Below are 16,239 nucleotides of genomic sequence, written 5' to 3'. Positions count from 1 at the left end.
ATTCTGCTCTCCTGTCTCCAATCTGAGCACTGCAGCTGTACTGTGCCTTGCACTGCGGATGTGTGACACAGTGCAAAGGTTGACACAATGCTGGGAAAGCACAGGAAAAGTGAATGGGACTGTAAAACTCCCTCTTTTGGCTCAGCGGGGAGTCTTCAGAGTTTACTTCAGCAGAGAGGAACTCGTTTTGAGTTTTCCTTAAACAAAGCGACACAGTAAGAGGAGCAAAACTGCCCCCTCTCCTTTTGTTTGTCTCTTTTTTGCTTAAATCAGTCCTTTAGCATGAATATTGTACAGTTTCTCAGTCCGTGAATACAAACAAAGATGTTACTATCCTTGCTTCCTACAGGGCAACTCTATGGAAGATTTCTAGTTCTCTAATATTTTCTATTAATGATTGCATCTTTCAGTCAATTATTCAATGGCTCCCACAAAACACATGCACACATACACACGCAGAAGCAAGCACGCGCGTGCACGCACACATTTCAGACGATAAATTTTCTGCTGCAAACCGCAGAAGTAATTAAAAGCTACATGAATCTCAGTTATTCTGTCTAAACAGCTGTAGGCACATTCATAATTTGTACCTACTCCCTTTTATGTCAATGATATTTTATTTCACCATCACACGTTTCTGGTATCTAGGGCCTTAAATTGTCCTCCTCCTAATCTTCAGTCCCTATTATCACAGATAAGAAATCTGCTGTGTCTTGAGAGACATATATAGTGACCTTAGATGATGCCTACAGGGACTGGATTTTTTTATTAACATCTCTTCATGTTAGTCTTCTAAAGAACCTTTTGCAATTTTTAAATGTGACCTCTTATGTCTTGAAAAAATAGACTGAGCTTAGAAAATTCTATGGAATACAGTGAATTGTCATGCTACTACCTTTTAAATGCAAATAAATGCATAAGTTACTTTTAAAGTCCCAAGCCCTGTTTACCCACCCTTGATTTGGCCAAATGGAGCAGACTACAGAAGATGTTCATGTATTGACTTGTTCAGTGTTAGCTGTGATCCTAGCTCTAAAATCATTAGAACTAAGGCAAAAAGTAGCTCAAGACTCACAAAGCTTTAACTGTCTTTCCTCAGAGAGTGAGGCATAGCACTACAAGGCATTATATGACCCAAAACGTGATTTCATTAGCTACTTAGAGTGCAACTGCCAAATTCACTAGAAGTAGGAAGTCACCCAAGTAGCAATGTGTTAGCAGAAATGAATTGAATCATAATCACCAGTTTACGCGAAGTGGTCTAATATTTCTGTTAAAAGGGAAAAAAAGGGAAAAAGAGATTTGGGAGAAATCAAGTGCATACAACAGGTTTCATGTAAAGCTAAGTCGTATCAACATAGGAGTCCTATACTGATCACCAGCAGTTTTGTCAGCCTTATGTCAGCCAGCCACTAGCTGGGTTATGCTACCATTACCATTGCCCTCCCTCTTCATTTTTGCTCTTTGTTTTATTCTTACCTTGTATCATTAGCTGAAGCGCTTTGAGACAGGACTGTATTCTCGGTTCTATTTGGTGTTAGCACAACGTAAATAATAAGCTTTCTTTTTTGACCACAGCTACTGCCTCCTGAGCTGCTAGACCAACAAGCTTTGGGCTCTCATCTGAAAAAGAAGATCAAGCAGAAGTTAATGGCCCATGTAGGCATTTGTGGACCTCCTTGTCCATAAAGACATCGCATCAGAGATAGCAGTTCTAGGAACTTATATTCCAGGTTTGCTGTTTTGGCTATATCCCTGCATGCTTATGGGAAGTTAGGATTGCAAGACTAAAATATCTATCACTCTCATTGAACCAAACCGTCATCTTCTTATTATCATTTAGTATCACACATTATAGATTACATAAGAAATATGCCATAACAAGAGAATCTAGAGAACCTAGAATCTAGAAAAAAAAGTGAAATTATGCTTTATGTTTCATGCGATTTATAAGCAGCAGCAATCAAAATGGCTTGCATACAGACAAGATTTCACTTACAAACAGGTGCAGCAGACAGTCTACCAAAAAAGTAAGACATCACAGTCTACAAGAAGAGGTAAAGGGAAAGAAGAGCACAGGCCAGAAGAGTGGTAAAAGAAGTTGGCCCTCTTTCAGGTAACTTATTCATGTGTTCAGTTTTAAGCATATTGCTAGCTCCATTAAACACCTTAAGACTCTGCAAATGCTTACAGTTACACACACACTCAAGTGCTTGGCTGGCTCAGGGTGCTAAGGCTGGAAGCGAAGATTCTCCTCACATTGCTGCAGAAGTCTCACTGTGAGATTATAGGTAAATCAAGGCACTCTTTGCCAAATTTTCCCATCAGTAAAATGTCGTTTAATATCCTTGAAGTGTTGCTCAGACAGTTTCTACCGTACTCTGAAAGGAAATGTCTGTGGGCTACATATAGGCACAAAAGATGCAGAGGTACAGGGCTGAGGTGTGGGCTTGATTTTCTGTCCTGCTTAATTGTCTACCCACTTCTGGGCAGTTTTGACCTGTCCCAAGCTCCTGCATGGTCTGAGGAACAGGGCCAGGGGCTGCTCTCATAGAGTGGTACAATGAAGGGGAGAGGGCACTCTGTTCCTTTTTCCCACTTTGCAACTGGGCAGGAGATGAATTTGGCTGGAACTGGAGAGGCACAGATGGCACCAAGGTCCTACCTCCAAACATACCAGCTACTGTAAACCTTGACATTTTCACTGGTATCTCCAAAACAGCTCTGTTAACCGTTTATGCAGAGGAAAAGGAAAGAGATGTGAGAGACCATGATTTCTCAAGTTGTTAATATTAGTGAGTGTAGCTTTCTTTTCCTTCTTTTCTTTTTTTCCTTTTTTTAAAATATATATTCAGTAGTTTCTCAACTTCACAATAGCTTTCCTCTGAGCTATAGCAGCACATTAAGGGGAAAACTTAGTATAAAAGAGAAATGGCATTTTGTCTTAGTTTAAAAATAAGTGGAACGATTCCTCAGAAAGAAAATATTTGGCAACAAATGAGGCCTTTCTGCAATGACTGGTGTTTGTAAACAATGAGATAAAGGAATCAGAAAGCAAAGATGAAGCTCTTCCTGGCTTGGAAAGCTCATTTCTTCTCTATGGTATGGTACTCTGCTCCTTCCTCTACTCCTGCTCTCTGTTTCTCTCTATACCTTCTGTGTTTCTGAAGCACTCAAGTTAATAGAGTATTCCAAGTTCAATTTGAAGAAATGAACATTTCATGATGTCACTCTTGTCCAGAAGTGACACTATCCCAAAAATAAACAAAACCAAAAAAAAGCTCACAGTGTAGTTTTTATCCTAATGACATAACAAAGATCTTTATAGTCTTCACAGTTAACACTCACGTATTAATTATATAATCAAAAATAAAATTAAGACTCGTATGTGATCTAAGACACGGTAACTTTAATTTCTCCTGATAACGCCCATGATTTTGTTCATCCTCCTGGCTACGTTCATGAGGTATATAATAAATCTTGGATACAAGAGTTATTTACCTCAACTACTATTGCTAAAAGTATATTATGAAATCTATTAGGAAAAGTAAAAAATGCGCAATGTGTGTAGTGCAGTCTGACTAAACATGTATCTTCGCAGTTAAGTAGACTCTATGATATATACAACGAAAATGTTACTTTATTGTGATGGAGAAAAACAGAGTAAAACTCATCCTCTGGTTTTTGAGCATACTATGCCTTCTCTCTGTGAAAAAGTAAGCAACAAAAAGATAATATTTTAACGTCTCACCATTTGTTATGCTTGAATAACAGAAATATTATTTTCTTCCCTCCTATTAAATGATGATTCATTCACCCGTTTCACATTATGAGTATGCAAAAATCTGGAAATTTATTATATTCTTTTTTCTAATAATTGATTTGCCTCTCAGCTTAAGTGTAAAATATCCAGCTATCCAAGCGTGCATGTATCCATCCATCTATTACACTTTATATCTTTTATGCTTGTGATTTCATGCACTTTGTGTGACTTCCAAAAAACATGGAAGTTGTAAAAGAATGATTTTGTTCTGTTTGTAAAAGGTATCTAAAAAAGCCTTGTAGCAGAATTTCATTTCCAGTGTGAATCTAAGAATCTGAAAAACTCAGCCAGAGGTTCTAAAGGATTAGACTCCTTTTTATTGATGGGTCTTGGGGCTGGATTCAGCTAATCCTAAGGGAGTTTTACTCCTGGGAACAATCTTCTTAAATAGTTTGGCCTCCTTCCCCAACTAATGGATACTTTCATGAGTAAGCACTGCATTATCTAGCTCTGAAGTTTCAGTCCAATGATGTCGAAATGATACGATGCACTCAGGCCTTGTAAATCACAGTGTTAACCTGCTAAACTCACTGATTAGCCCTGGAATGGTGCAGGATATAAAGAAAACTGGCAGTTTGACTGAAAGGCAACTGATAAAGACTGAACGGATAGAGAAATTTTGGCCTCAGTTACTCAGTTTCTTGCCAATCTTCTGTGGGTGTGATACTGACGCTCTGTCCCAGAAGCTTTGCTGTAGGCTTGTGTGAGAACAGTGAAGTAACTTTTTAACCTCGTTTGAGGAGAAGTGGAGGAGTGGATAAATTGAAAGGCAAAGTAGTGTTCAACCTTCAACCATTTTGGGAAAATAGTAGGAATGCTGTTAAAAAGATCAGTTTCCTGAAATTAATAGCTACTTTGCTGAGCAGATTTTCTGAAAGAGCGATATAAATATTCAGATTTTTCTTAGGGTAAATACTACCAGGAAGGTAAAATTTAAAAAGAAGGAGGGGTACACTGTGTGGAACAGTTATCCTTACCTGTGGTGATCTCCAGGTATATAATCCAACTCTTAGTGTGCAAAATTGAAAATAAGCGAATGATTTGTATGTTCCACAGGAGTTTATCTGTTTAGGTTAAGAAAAAGGCCCCAATTTTATATTTGCTCTTAAAAGATTATATTTGCTCTTAAAAGAGCTTTTGCTCTTTTTTTCCCCCTTTTACATGCCTCTATGTTCCCAGGACCTGAAGAAGCGGAGACTGAAATATAAAACAACAAAACAGAAAACAAGGCAGGAAAGTAGTCATAAAATGTCTTTTAGAAAATTTTCTTCATTATTCACAGCTGGAAGCACAGGATATTTCACTTAAAACCATTTTTTAGGAGATTTCTATTCAAATTCAAGAGATATGGATAAAATTCTAAACACCAGAGCATTTCCCTATATTGTGGTTGTCTGACTAGACATTCGGTCTATGATGGATATGCACCAACCCCAGGGATGAGTCAAACAGAGGAAATTAATTCATCATTAAATAAGATGAATTCACTTGAGACATCTTAGCAATCAAGACAGGTTAAAATATGCTGTTGTTGCCAAAGAGGAAATATGTAGAACTAGGCATGGGAATAATGCCCATTTTTTGCTGGCTCTAGGAACTTATTACAGAACAGCTAACCTTACTTCTGTTCTAAGCATTTCAGATGCAGTCTGTTGGGAATGACAATACAAATACAAACCATTCTTCATTATGGAAGGCTAAAATCCAAACAGAATTAATTTCGGGAAATCCCCTGACTTTTTACAACTCTTTCTGTGTTTATTTTGGAATGTATTTTGTACAGTGGATATAGAAAGAAGCTGCCAAGGTGTATAGGCTATAAAAGTATGCATTACTGGGTCATGAAGGTGAAGCTTGACTTTGGCCTCTAACATTCAGCCACACTATCCTTGGCTTCTTGTTCCCAAAAGCTGTAAAACATATATCCCTTGTTATGTCCTGCAGTATTTCAAAGGGAAGGTGTACCCCGTGAAGCATTGCAACATTCAGTCTCCTCAGGATCAGGTCCTTTTTAAGGGGAACAAGGCCCCACACTACCTCCACCCACAAGAATCAAGTTGTAATTTTGGCATTTGTTTTGCCTCAAATTGTGGCAAATGTTGAAATGCTTAATGAGAAAGGAAAAAAATGATTTAGAAATGTTGATGTGAATTATTTTGAGCTAAGCAAAACACTGTACTGTTCCCGAATGGAAACATGACTTTGGTTTAGTCAGCTAATTGCTGCTCAGTTATGGTGACTGTGACTGGAGGTGAGATTGTGGTGGACTGTGAACAGTGAAGTTGGATAATATATGATGACCATCAGGTAGGACAGGGCCATGTGAGTCCACAGTTCTGTTGCCAAGAATAGTTTGATATTTTTATCTAATTTCTAGGCTAATTTTATTCATAGCTAATTCATATCCATTTGGCCTTGGGTCAACATCAGCAGATTAGTTTAAATAATTCCTGTTCAGCCCTGCTGTTTGCCCAGACTCATATGCAATATAAAGCACAATTGCCCCTCTGCTGAGCATGACTACCCACTTGATAAGGCTAACTGAGTCTTGCTATCTCAGTCATTTCTCAAAAGCTCTGCGTTCCCCTTGCACTACGGTATCCCAGCTCTATATCTGCTTATCAAAGTAAGTTTGAATTTACTTTTCTTGACCATGGGTGACTGGAACTGTATACAGTGTTCCAGATGAGAGCTCAGGAGCGCTTTATACAATAACAGGAATACTTTCCAGTCTCACTGGAAACACCCCTCGTGTTGCCTCCTCAGATCACAGTTGCCTTTTATGGTTGTGTTGCACTGGTGGCTGTGATGTACCTAGATTTTTCTCTTCCTTTGTGTTCTAGTGTTTATCCCCCGCACACAAGGCTCTTGGGATTCACCTAGCATAGCAGAGGGACCATAAGATTTCTTTTAAAGGAATGCCTTGTTACTCCTCAGTGGTCCCTGAAATTTGGCACTGAGCTGAACTCACTGCAAAGGTGCAACATCAAACTGATTGCAAAGATTGTGACTTAGTCACAGCTGAACGGTAAGTGCACAGATTTGCAAAAGGCTCGGGATGACCAACAGAAATTATGCATTCAGCCTTCTGTCCCCTGCCTTACACACAAAAAGAATAACCCAATTGGCCTTTTGGCATTCTTATAGCTACGGTTTCTAACCCAACTGTGTTAAGAGTCAACACTTAAGACAGCAGTGACTACTAACTGTCAACAAGTTACCTTAAACACTTTTTTTTTGAAAAATGACTCTCTTATTACTTTCCAGTGTGTGGGATTGCAATAGAATGCCTTTTATTATGTGTGTAAGTGTATGCTTGTACTAGGAGCTAAATCAAATGGCGCTGAGCTCCACGCACCTGTGTCTAGACTGCCTCTGGTCCCCAAACTGACCAGCCTACTCAGGAGCCTCCAAGTTATGCTTAGGTAATTTCTGTGACGACTATGTTGTCATGCCCTACATTGTAAAGTCAAGAAGGGTTCTGACATGCAAATATTCATTGGTCTCTAAAAATCAGATGTCAGGGCTTGAATTTTGATGTTCCGCCAGTACTGGAGAGGTCCTCAATGCCAGTCCTCCATAGGCATATAAAGGACCTGTGGCTCAAGGTCTGACCAAGTCCTTCTTGTGGTTATATTCTGCCCAGATGAAAACAGAAAAGCTCTACCATGCTGTTTTCTGCAGATAGTTGTTTTTCAGATACTTGATTAGCCCAGATTCACAGAAAGCAATTGTATTTGTCTGAGTGGTGACATTCAGTTTTTACAGATAAGCTTATGCAAGTTTATGCAGAAGGATAATTTTTTTTTTTTTAATTCAGGCAGAGAAGGGTGCACATTAATCTATATGTACACCTAGATGGTAAAGAAATATCCACAGCCAGCCTGAGGTAGTATAGTCATCCTTCACATGCCTATGAATGTATGTTCCCGTTAGGAAACGGAGAAAGAAGTTACACTCCTGGGATTTCTAACCTCTTTTTCACTCATGGACATGGACACACACACATACACACACACAGAGTCAGACTATTTCCTCCATCAAATGCCATGAAATAAATGTTAATTTATATTTCCTAATAACATGTGAATAAATGTAAACCACTTTAAAAAAATCCCTAAAGCAAAAACATTAAGGACTAACCTAAAAAAAATGTGCTTAAGTTCCATGAAGAAATAGCCCTACATTTTTGTCCTTTGGCAAGATTAAAGAACGTGGATGCAAGAACAGGGATTGAAGAGGGACATTTAATGCTGGCAATATTTAGCTGTAATATCCGTATTTGATTTTTCCATGGCTAGAAGGCTGTTATGAATACCTTGAGCTATGTTCCTTGTGAAAAGACCCCTAATGGGAGTTTTGTGGCTACACGGAGTCAGAGGTCCCTAAGCAGGAAGTTCTCCCAACACTTGCGTAGCTGCTCTGCGACCTTGGGGTTCCCTGCATGCTGGACTCTGAGGGATGGCTTATACCACCTCTTGTCCTGATGGGCAAGCTGAAAAACACAGCCAAGGAAAGAGTGCGTTTTTGCATACCCGCTTTGCTCTGATCTTCAGAGCTGGAATATTATGGCAGTTGAATGGGGTAAGAAAAGAAAAGAAAAGAAAAAAAAATCTATTTAGAGGGAAGGGGTGGCACAGTCTTTCTGATGCTATGTTGGGTCAGTGCAACTTCATAACAAGGAAGAATGCGGTGCTAAACAAACCTCTTAATGCTTAATTTTTCCCCTTTTTGCCCAAGCATTTGAAAGGTCACACAAAGAATTTCAGCCTTTTAATAGAGATCTTTGGAAACACCTTGCTTCTCATGAGAATATAGCATAGTCTTCCTAAACCCTTTGTTGTCCAAATAAACTTTACAAGGGAATGTTCTTTACATTCCTCGTCAAACACGTATAGAATAGATTGCTTCTGTACAGCCCGCTCAACTGTTGACGACAGTGTTTCCTGTTATTGTGAAGGAGTCATGGGCTTGCCTACATTTCAGATCTGTGTAGCGCTGGTGATATAAATGTTTTTTCAGGTGTAAAATTCCTGTTGGCCACACAGAACGTTCACACAGGATAAAAATGGTATCTTCAGCTTGGCTTAGCTTGCCTGTTTGCTCAACACCACACTGAACCAGCTCCTCTTCTTGTGGCGGTGATGAAACCAGGGAATGTGGAAGGGAGTTTAAAACCCTTCCTGTTGCAATAGGAAATGCTCTGAAAACCTGAGATTTCACTTTTTGTATTCACTGTAGGTCAACTAGGGCAGCCTGAGAGGGACCGGGAACTGGGAGTTCAAGGACTGCACGATAGAAAAAGGCTTTCCTTTTTCCGAAAGAATGTGGTTGAACTTTCTCCCTGAAGAAGATTTATCCTGTTGTGATTTCAAGGACCCTTAAAAAGCCAGCGTTAGAAAGCCACCCACACAAGATAGTAGCGTAACAGCTGCATAACAACACTAACATGGTTAATGACTGTAAATATAGTGTAGTATTATGAAAAGGTCACTGTGAGAGGGTATCCTGCTGTGCTAGAGCTTATGCAGGTGCTGTGGGTGTATCCATAATAATATCATATCACTGATGGCAGGGAATTATTAGATACAAACCTTCCTGTATCAGCCAGAAAAGAATTCTGCATTCCATAAACTTATTTAACCTCAGCTTTTTTAAGTGCTTTTGCAGCACAATAGTTACTTTACTGACTAAAAAACTCATCTCACTGTCAGTTTTTCTTTTACTTTCCAAGACAAAATTATTCTTACTTCGTGAGCACTTTGTGTTTTATCCTGGCATAAATTGTGAAGACAGTGGACTTTCTAGAATTATTATATGAGAGAATTTTGGCAAGTATGTGGATTACGTTACTCCTCCCAAACAAAGTTTTGAGAATGGCTATGTACAGATTGGAGTGAAGAAATCGGATTTTTTTTTTTTTTTTATTGTGACAGCCAAATATTGCCATAAGTTGCTGGGCTGGTACCTCAGGATTTAGAGTAGAGTTTGAAGAGCAGAGTAGAAGCACAACCACTTTTCATCTGTAGAATCATGTTGCTATTGTTTAATATTAGCTAAATATGATAACATCTGTGCCTTGCGACTGCAATAATGAAGTAAGGTGGGAACAATGATTGCAAATAATCAAAATAACCAGCCTGAGTTTTCATCCTATGCATTTGTGTGCACAAAACTGTGCAGGTTTTGTGCAAGGAGTAGAAATGCTCTGACTGAAACAGAAAGGAATAGAATAAAAGAATTGAACTGAATCAAATCAAGTAGAGAGGGATGTCCACACTCTGAAGGAATCGATGCGGATCTGTTGGTTAGTGACCACATTAAGCGCTGGGCCAGTTTGGAATAATCTATGGAGTAACTCACTTCAGCAGACCAACACTCCTGTATGCCTTGGCTCCTGCTTTTCATCCCACAAGGAAGTACTTTCACAGGCAGTGATTTTATAGCGCCTTTCCATACTGTCTTCTATATATCAGCTAATTGTCCCTGTCTGCAAAACATTTCCACCTTTTGAGAAATAAGAGATTGTGTTTGCAATTTAATCTTTGGCTTGGTCTATGACCTAGCTTAACTTATTCCAACTTCTATGATGTGCTTCACTTCATGCCATTATGCATAATTAAACCAAAACTTTCTCTCTCCAATTTGTGGGTAGATAAAATTACTCCCTCTTCTTAAAATTAGCATTTGGATGAAGTGTAGGCTTGCTTGATACTACTTTTCCAGTAAAACGTGACTCTGAAAACAGCGGTCTGCTGTAAAAGTGAAAAAATATTACTGAATTGTATTTGTTTCAAAGGAATGCTGCAAGGTCTGGGACCTGCTATTGCAGAGTGAGCAGTCTAAGAGTTCTGATTATCTGTTTCTTCATTCTTTAACTTGGTTGTTTCTTAAAAGATTAAAGAGGTTTCTCCCTCAGGTTGTTGGAGACATACCTGTAACTGACGGAACAGTCAATATTTTGTATTAAAAGCTATTGTTAAATATTGCACATGGGAAACAAAGTGATTATTCATCGTGTTTCTAAAATATCATCAACTTTTCTTTGCTATTCAAGATATTTGCACTGTTCTTTGGTGCATTCATATGAACAGAGGTCTAAGATCAGTGACCAAGCCCAGAAAAATATGAAGGAATGCTGAAGAGAATCATGGCATTTTCCAAATATTTTCCTTGTTTTCCTCGAGTTTTGGAACTTCAGCGCGCTTTGAGCAGCTATATACTGTAATGATGACAGCAGTAATGATGACAGTGTAGTCCAGCTTATCCCTTCTTTTTATAGTTTTTTTTTTTTTCCCAGAGAAAAAAACATCACTGGAGGAACAAAGTCTTGGGTTCTCTATCTAATTCATCAGTAAAGCCACCAATATGTTATTCAGATACAGTAATTATCAGCTCACACAGGTACATACATACACATATACGCACAAATACATATAGATTTGTTTATAAGTATAGATAAGGGATAATCTTTATCACTAATAGGTGATTTTGTCTACTCAAGAAATAAGTGAAGAGGCTAGATCAGACTGGACTGGTCACATGATGAAATGCTTTATTTTTATGCATTGTCTTTCATACAAACATATCATGAAATTCTTCAAAGCCGGTTTATCTACACATGCCTGAATGGCACAACTTAACTGTTCAGATTTACAGGAAGCATCTGTAGATGTTGTAGGGCAGGGGTGAAGATGGAAACAATGGCCAAGTTTCAGGAGAATGATTGAGTACTGGAAAACTGGGAAGTTCAGGCAATGGGATATGCACTTTTTTAGGCAGTTGCAGAGGCACTGGCCACCAAGCAGATGACTCCTGAATGGAATTTAAAGAGAATTAGTGGGAATGGCTATTTCAGATGGCAGAAGGAATCAAAATAGAAACCCAGTTCCTTAGGCCTGGATTGTCCTTTCAAGTCTGAAATATATTTCCTTTCTCTCTTGGCTCTTTTGTATCCAAGAGCAGTTTATCCTCCAGATAGCGAGAAGGAATGCTCCAAGGGGCAGAAACTGGAATGCACTCTGCTCACGACCCTTCTGTCACTTGGACTGAGGTGGACATGCCTTGCACATTTGCTGGCTGTTGTGGATTTATAGTGCAGCCTCACAGACTCCTCATCTACTCCCTTGCTGCAGTCTTCTGCCTGCTTTGGGATTGTCTGACTTGTAAACAGATCAGACTTAAAGTCTTTGCTTTTAGCAGCAGAAAGATCAAAACTCAACACTTCACAAATTTACGATGATAAATACTAGAAGTAGAGTCGAGTGGACTTTGGACACTCACAGGCTGACTTTGTTTCTGTTTTTCCAGTTCATATTCACAGGATGAATATCAGAAAAATTGCATGATTTGACAAAAGGCATTCTTTGGAACGAGTAAAAATCAAATTAATTGAAGCTTGAACTTTAGTTGTTTTCCTTGTAACTCCTCTTGCTAATACCAGGTAAAACTGCATACACCATACATACACAATACATGCATTTGATTTTTAGATGTTACGAAAATCTGCAGTTTCGACCTCAAGATAACAAGTGCTACAGTTTAACAGCAAATATTTGAGCTGCAGACTTTAAGATTGCTTTGTGAAGTTTAACCCTTACATGTAAGACTCAGTTTTGAATCATATAGTGGAAATGCTGCTGGATTAGTTCTGGCAAAATTCATATCATGATCCAGCTCTCTTTCCTGAATTTAATCTCTTTTATTGGCTCTCTTCCCTTTTATTTTCTCATGTCTTTTGTACAGTTTTTCTTTAGTTTCTACTTATTTTCTGATCCACGGATCAGAAATGTATTGTTGTTTGTAATTCCTCTGTAAGTCATAAGACATATCTATTGCATTTGCAGTCAAAAATAACTACTTAAATATATATTTATGATGCTTCATTTTCTATTTTTAGAAGCTCGTCAATATTATAATGAAATGCCTGAGATTTGTAGGAGTTCAGAATCACCAAAAATCAGCAGCTCTCATTAGAGACTTAAATACAGAAATAGATCTTTCAGCTTGGATTATCAGTGGCCATAATATCCAGCTGTGGATCAAAAATGAAAGGAAAGAAGAGGTAACCCGAACCAACTCCTTACTGGAGTCTTTGATCTATCTGTGTTTCCTTGTTAAATGTGTTACATGTTCAGGAATGTAGGCAGCAGCTGGAACGTTATTCTGCTGTCAGTGGCTATGCTTAGCTACAGGCAAAAAAGAAGGTACATTATTGTATAGGTAGGTATATGGTTTATGGTTTTAGAGTAGGTAAATAATCACTTGCATGGTGCTTAATAAGTTGAGGAGTTTAGGAACGATAAACTGAATTTCCAGTTATCTATCCAAAAACAGATGGTCACATTTCAAAACACTTTATTGCCAGCATGCTTACTTGAAAGGTCACATAGTGCTCTCAGTTGAGGTTTTCTATTGTTTGTGATTTCTGCTTGCAGGCTAAGAGCAATATTCTGCTAATTTTTTAGCCTGTGGTACTATAGTCACTTTAATCTGACATAAGTATGGCCTGCCACCCACAACTGGATGTTCTTCTTCCTCCTTTGGGTAGGCATGAGTATTTGTGCAGCTGCATGGTGGTCTGACTCACCCTACAAATGCTAGCTCTGGTGCAGTGATGGAGGTGGGAATAGGCAACCTGGGGGAAAACGGGACCATCCTTTCTGGCAGCAGGCAATATTTACAGCATATTAACGTGCCTGAAACAGAGCCTCAGTGTAAAATCTACTTTAGCTTCATGGATGAATTTGAAATATTCTGTGGCTTTGACTCAACAATATTCTTTTGTGTTTATTTTATTTTATTACTGCCAAGTGTGATCAAGACTCTAGAAGAAATTTCACAGCATGCAGTACTATATCAGACAAACTAAATTGTCCAAGCTGTGGCAGACTTAACAAAACTCTACCTGGTTCTCATGGCAAATAATGCTTACTCTAGCAAATGATCAAATGTTAAATAGAAGAATTTGAAGATGCTTTAGGTTTATTGGTCCCCTTGATTTACTTGCCAAGGCAGCAATGTAAATAATTAACTGTTCAGTCACAACTAAAACTACACTAACTAAAACTAAACACACTTCCAATATCTTAAAATGAAGATTTATATAGCAACAAAGATGCTGGCGATGAAGAGACTATTTTGTAGACGTTTCTTTCAGCCGACATTTCTCATGGTTCATTTTTACTCCACTACGTCAATTTTACCTCTTCTCATTTTCATATAAAATTACTGTAGTATTCTTGGTCATATGGTTTCTTGAGTTCTTCCCATATGGTCCAGGTTCTCTCTTTTAATCAACTTTTTAATGCTGCTATCCAGTCTTTCACTTTATGAAGGGTCAAGCAAAGAGAAGAGAAGACAAATCTCCTGGCAACACTAAGCTACAGCTACTGGGTCTGTCTTTTACCAGCCTTTCCTCTCATTCTCTGTGATGGATATGCACACACAGATTGCAGTGGAGGAGCCATCTAAACTGTAACTTCCAAAGAACTAACTATAGCTGACAGAATATGATCTAAAAGAATTAGCTCCTGTGCTCTCTGAAAAATTTCAAATAAAGGGAATTTTTGTTGCATGGTCAGTAACACTTTTTCTCTTTAACAAACAGCCTTGGTAGAGTCTGTTTATTAGGTGTTGTTCGTTACACACAAGCACTTGTAATTGTCAAAAGAAGCATCTGCAGCAACACACATTGCTCCAGTTTTTCCCCTGACTTCTAATAGAGCTTTTGTTTTGTTTTATTCTTTCTCTTTTTGCTTTTGTTTTTAACTAATTCTTCTCCTAAAGTAAGGAGAAGATTGATTTATTCTATCTGAAATAGCATTGCTTCTAATTAGAAGTGCTAGAAGTAATTGCTCAGCCATGCTGAGCACTTCTGCAATGGTACTTGCTCTCTCTCACAAGAAGCCAATGACCCCCAAGCCATTCACAGCTAGCAGGGAAGACTGTGCCCTGTGGTAGCACGGACAAGCCCACTCAGACTTCAAAGCATTTTCCAGCTCAGGTTTTCTCCTCCTAACTGTGTTTGGTGGCAGCACAGGTGAGGCTGTTGCAGGCTTTTTTGCAACTAAAGGACCTCCTTGAGGTGTCTGTCCAAAGGTGATTTGATCGTGCGTATTTGTGTACGTACACACACACACGTATTACAGGCTAAATCAGAGTATGTCTAAGAGGCTGTCAAAGAGAATGGAGAAATTCACCCATTTCTCCTGTTTTCCTCGCCATTGTAAACCTTAGAATCCTTGAAGCAAACTTGAAGGGATGATATTTCTTCATGTAGAAATGGGTGAGACCTCAGAAACAGTTGATTCTCTTTATTATCCATAAGATGATGTGTGATGTGTGATGTGTGATAAAAGAGTAAAACCACCAAGCCCTCTGAATTACTTCTAAAGTCTTCACAGCTACTTTAGGGAGTATTTCTGTTTTCTGATGAGCCCAATGTTTGCCCTGTGTATCCTGGATATCAGAGTTGTCGTAATTTTTTCCTCATTATGTTTTTCATACCAGTTAGTAGATTTTCAACTCTCTTGGCAAGATTTCTAGAAATTTAAATATGTATTTCAGATTTCTTTACAATGCACATCCTATTGGTATTTTTTCCAGTAGTAGACCTGAATGCATTTTCTATGACCAGCACTTATATATCCGTATTTTTACCTTGTCTGCAGTGTTAAAAAAGAGAAACAGCTTTGCTCTCCTGTAGAACTGGCTTTTCTGCATGATTTCTGTGATAACAGCTTCTTTTTTGTGGATTCACTGTTGCACTGTTTAAGCAAACAAGTTGTAATTTGGCAGTCTTTTTTTCAGGTGTCTACACATTAATCACTGGTTAAGAAATACCCCAAGGTTTATGTCTGAAGACAGCTGTAGTCAAGTAAGGACCTTGATTAACTTCCTTTGTTTTCTTAGTTTGAACAATACATTCTGTTATCCCATTTGGCTTTTGCAATGCCTGGGGTTGTAAACTACTGTTGAATGGACTATTATTATCTGAGAAAACACCAGGAGCATGATTACATCTTGTGGAGTTATTTATATTTGCGTAAGACAAGTGAAAAATGGAATTTTAATGTAAATGAGTAGAGAATGATGGTGCCTAATTTTACTATCTTCCATTCTGCCCAGTTTTCATAATCACAATGGTGTGGGGTGCAAAGAAAGGAAAAATCATGCTCTTGATTAGGAATTCTATGCCTTTTCAAAAGAAATTTCAACTATTTTTTTTATTTTCTTCAGTTACAGTATTCTCTAGTTGATGAAATTTAAAGTACCCTGATTTGAGTCAGAAATATTAGGAATATCAGCCCACACACTTTTTCAGTAGTTTCCTGGTAGCTTGCTTTGGTCTACAGTAAGTAGACAGTACGTATGACAGCCTGATTATTTTGGAAATACATGATCAAGCTGCCTTT

General features: G+C 38.4%; 1 long non-coding RNA gene across 1 annotated transcript in view; it reads left to right on the top strand.

The window, feature by feature from the left end:
• The window catches only part of LOC138066732 (uncharacterized), a 43,947-nt gene that overhangs the window by 13,839 nt on the left and 13,869 nt on the right, over positions 1-16,239 (top strand). Inside the window, exons 2-4 of the long non-coding RNA XR_011140172.1 lie at positions 1,579-1,733; positions 2,006-2,116; positions 15,635-15,701. This is a non-coding gene — a long non-coding RNA (uncharacterized lncRNA). The remainder of the gene's footprint in view (positions 1-1,578; positions 1,734-2,005; positions 2,117-15,634; positions 15,702-16,239) is intronic.

Source organism: Struthio camelus, chromosome 3, assembly GCF_040807025.1.
Source record: "Struthio camelus isolate bStrCam1 chromosome 3, bStrCam1.hap1, whole genome shotgun sequence".
NCBI lineage: Eukaryota > Metazoa > Chordata > Aves > Struthioniformes > Struthionidae > Struthio > Struthio camelus.
The sequence above is the reverse complement of the archived record's forward strand: the minus strand, read 5'-3'. Positions and strand labels throughout refer to the sequence as shown.